The following is a 4,881-nucleotide window of genomic DNA, read 5'->3' as shown; positions in this document are numbered from 1 at the left end:
TCAAATTTTAAGGCTTTGATTGATACTTACTTGCAGCTACTTCTTAAAATAACAAGCAGTAAAAAAAAGAACATTTACAATACCCTAGAGATAAACATGTGTATTATAATCCCTCCCCTTCTAGTCTTGTCAGGTTGTTCTACTGCAGTGGCTTGTATGGTTTCTGAAAGTGCCACTACTATTTCAAATAGCGTCAGGGTCACTTATGATGGACAAGCTTCAGTGGTGCTTGTAAAGACAGGCAAGGAAGAAAGGCCTGATGATCTGCTTATGAAAATCAACTAATGATTCTATGCATCACAACAACATGTTGTCCAATATAATGCCCCATAGAGTAGAAGGCCCTCCAAATACACAATGTCTGCAACAGTTCAATGAACTGGGCATGCACTTATGAAGATGGTACATAGGCATAGGGAGTTCTGGAAGTCTAGTGGTAAGGAGTTCCACTGTTAACCGAAAGGCAAGCAATTCAAATCTACCAGCTGCTCTATAGGAGAAAAATGGGGAATGTCTTCACATGTGATTTACTACCTTTAAAACCAGCTGAGGAGTGAGCTCATAAATCAGTTACAACTTGATGGTACATAACAACACTGAGTCACTCAAATACAGAACACTAAAAGACTGTACTCATAAGAGCAAATGATAAACAAGGAGGCATATGCTTGCCTAAGTGATAAACATCTGCAAATCGCTCTTCAATACAACAAACTGACATATAAGTGTTATACCCCTAAGCATAAATCATAAAACAAGCAGGCAGACAAATATCATCAAATGGGGGATGACCAACAGGGTCACATATGGTCTACAGGTTTCAGTGGAACTTACAGATTAAGATAGACTAAGACACAAGATTGACCATCCATTTCTCAAATAACAAGCCTTTAAAAATTCTGTGAGTAAAAAAGAAAAATGGTTAGATATAGTACTGGAAATAAAGATCTCGGCTTGAAGGACACTCAAAACAAGGAGAAACCATTGCAAATATCTGTTTATCAGAATGTGGAATGTATGAAGTATGAATCTAGGAAGTTAACAAAATAAATGGAGTTCAAATGTCTAACCACAATTGAATGGATTAAGCAATTATGGTACATTCACACAATGGGTTATTACACAGCATGCAGGAACAATGATTTTGTGAATTTCAACCTAACTTGGGAGGGACTGGAGAGCATTATGCTAAGTGAACTAACCCAATCCCATAAAGACTAATATTGTATAAGACCATTACTATAGAATGAGTATGAAGATCCAAGGTGGGAGAGGGTGGAACCAGAGGAGTGCGGATGAGTGGGGGTGGGGGATTAATCGTAGGGTTGCACAATTTGATGGGTCTAGGGTGGTGGTGATGGACTAAACGGGAAAGATCTGGTGTGAAAAGCAATATATTTGAACTTTGTAAATAAATCAGTATAAAATTAAAAAAATAATGGTGCACATAAAGATTGACATCGAGACATTACTGAGCTGAGATCAACAGGTTTTGACTGCTTTGAGTCAGGCAATCATATGATCTATTATGCTGGGAGTGAAAAGTTAAAAAAGCTTGGAGTTACAGTCATAGTAAAAAAAGATCATTTCAAGATCTATCCTGAAGTACAATGCTGTGAGTGCTATACAAACCAATTCAACAAAGACCTATTAATATAACAATTATTCAAACATACACACAAAAAATTAAAGCAAAGTGTGAGGAAATTGAGCAATTTACCAACTTTGCAGTCTGAAATTGATTTAAGCACATTCAAGAACCATTAACAATAAATAGTGGAATACAAAAGGAGGAAATGAAGGACTGACTGGTAGGCAGGAATTATTAGCTTGATGACAAATGAGGCTAGAGACTGAAAGATTACATTTTGTTTAATATTATTCATTAGTAATATATTCATTGCAAATACCTTCTTCAAAAAAACCCAAACAACTAAACAAATGGCTACTGTACACATGGGCCTCATCTGATAAGGTACAGAGAAATCAGATTGATCACATCTGTGGAAAGAATCATTGTCAGCAGTCAAATCAGGCCAACTGCTGACCGTGGAGCACATGATCAATTACTGACATGCAAATTGCAATTCAAGCTCAAGTAAATAAAAACAAGTCCACAAGAACAAAAATGCAACCTTAATTTTATTAATTTTATTCCATCTAAATTTTAAAATAATTTCAAGAACAGATTTGAGGCATTGAACACTATTGATGGAAGCCCAGATGACTGAGGACATCAAAGATATCACCCATGAAGAAAGCAAAAGTTCCTTATAAAGACAGGGACTAAAGAAAAGACCAATAGAAGTCAGAAGAGACTCTGAAAATCACACTAGAATGCAGAGGGGCCAAAACAAAGGGAAGAAATTCGGAAGTAAAAGAGATGAACAGAAACCTTCCAAGGGTAGCTAGAGAAGACAAAGCAAAGTATTATAATGAAATACATTGAGATAGAGTTAGAAAAAATTATTAGGGCAAAACACACTTGGCATTCCTCAAAGTGAAAGAACTGAAAACCAATTTCAAGCTTTGTGTTTCAATACTAAAAGATAAGATGGAGGTAATATTTAATTATACATAAAATAGCAAAAGAAGATGGAAAGAATATGCAAAGTCACCAGACCAAAAAGAATTATCTGATACTGAAATATTTCAGGAAGTGAAATACCATATGATCAAGAAGTAATAGTAGTCCACCTTGCTGCGCCCGCCCCTAGCTGCGATCCTCCGCGCTCCCCGCACCTAGAGACACGCCCTGCGCACCTACGGAGCGGACATGGGGAGAACGATGGTGTCCAGGCTTGGACTGGGGCTGCTGTTCCTCCCCACGCAGATTTATTCAAATAATACAACTGCCATGCCACAATAGAGCAATTCCTCCCAGGATACCTCGGTTGCCACACAGTCACTCAACATCACCACCAAGGGAAGTGAAGGTCCCCTGCAGTGCACAGTCTCCCTGTGGTCTCCCTCTTCCTTATACATCTCTACTGTTAAGAGACTCAGGCCAAGAAGCGCCTCTACTTCCTCATCTTCTCAACTCAATCCAAATGTCGCCTAGAAATCCAGTGTGATGAGAAAAACCAGATCTTCATCGAATCTACTGATTCCACACCTTATTTTATTGACCCAGAAAATGTTGAGAATCTGTGATTTCGCTGATTTGAAGAACAGGTCGTGAAAAGCTTGACAAGATGATGAATGGCAGGACCGTAGGTGGTGGAGTTTCCTGTACCAGATGAAGAGCAATAATGTCCCCAAGTCTAGAAATAATTTCCTTAAATGAGGCCTAGGAAATCTGGACGTTTACAACTACTTAAAAAAATATAAAGAATAGTTTTATCTAGAAATAAAAAAAATAGAAGTAATAGTAATGAAGGAAGAAATTCAAGCTGCAATAAAAACACTAAAAAGAAATAAAGCCTCAGGAATTGATGAGAAACCAATTGATATGTTTCAACAAAGAAGTACAGTCCTTGGCAGTTCAGGCTGTGTTGAGAAGCCTGGACAACAGCTACATGGCCTACTAACTCAAAAGATCCATATTTTCCCCCCATTTTCTGTAAAGGTGATCCAACAGAATGTGGAAATTATTGACCAATGCTGCTGCAGGACCGCTGCCACCTTTGGACCCCTGCTACGGCTAGACCCCTGGTGCCTACTGCTGCCAAAAGTGTGTGAAGACTGCCTCACCATCCCTGCACCAGGAACACCAATATCATAGGGGAGTGGAGAGGAAATGGGAGGACAGAGGTGATGAGAGGCCTGAGCCACCAAACCAGAGTTGGATGGTATAGGGGATGGGAGGCATCAGAGAGGCAAGGAGAAGGAATCAAACAGGATGCTGGCAGGATGGGGTGAGGGTGGAAACACAATGCATGGCTGAAGGAGTGGGCCCCTGGAGCCAACCCCTGCATACTCTCAACAGCTCTTTAGGGTAAAATGCTTACCTGTTAAATATCGTTCTAAAACTGAGCACCCAAATTAAGACAGACTAGAGAGAACTGTTGGCCATTCACTTCCAAAAATAACAGGACTTCAAAAACCCGAAGTACAACAGAGCACATTTCAATTAGACTAGCAGATATGACACTGGAGGCTGAGGCTTCATATTGGGAATCACAAAGGAGGAGAAACCGTTGCAAGCAGACTCTAATGATTGGAATGTGAGAAGTGTGAATTTAAGAAAATTGGAGATTGTTATAGAAGGAATGGAACACATAAATATTGATATACTAGGGATGAGAGAAACAAAATGGTTTGGCATGGGACATTTTGAATCATATGATCATATGATTCACTATGCTGGAAAGGAAAAGTTGAGGAAAAACAGGGCCACATTCACAGTTAAAAGCTGAAAATTGCCTGTGACTTCATCCATAGCCACTGGTGAGAGTCAGCGCCCAGAGCCATCAGGGGCTTTAAGCTCATTGCCCACTACTATGGTGTGGACAGTTGAAACGCAGGCCCTGACAGGCACCTGGGGTGGGGGTGGGGGAACCCAGACTCTACTTCACGCTCTGCTGGAGAAGGAGGGGCAGTCTCCTGTACCAGTCAGATCCAATACACACACACACACACACACACACACACACACACACACACTCTTCTTCTTTTTAAAAAAAAGACTACTTCAGCCGTCGCTGCCCTCTGCCCGGGGCAGGCTGCCCTCGGCCCCCGGCCAGGGGCGAGCTGTCGTGGCCTTCTGCCCGGGGCGGGCTGCGCTTGGTCTCCGGCTCGGGTCGACCCGTCGCGGCCCTCAGGGTGAACTCCTCAGTCCCCAGATTGTGCCATCTGACCCTGGGGTGGGGAAGGATAAGAAAAAAGAAAAGAATGCCTAGGGTATCCAGAGAATGTTACCTAGGCCACCTTCTGCCACCC

The sequence above is a fragment of the Elephantulus edwardii genome, unplaced genomic scaffold (assembly GCF_000299155.1).
Source record: "Elephantulus edwardii isolate Elephantulus edwardi_28Jun2011 unplaced genomic scaffold, EleEdw1.0 scaffold00248, whole genome shotgun sequence".
NCBI lineage: Eukaryota > Metazoa > Chordata > Mammalia > Macroscelidea > Macroscelididae > Elephantulus > Elephantulus edwardii.
The sequence above is the reverse complement of the archived record's forward strand: the minus strand, read 5'-3'. Positions refer to the sequence as shown.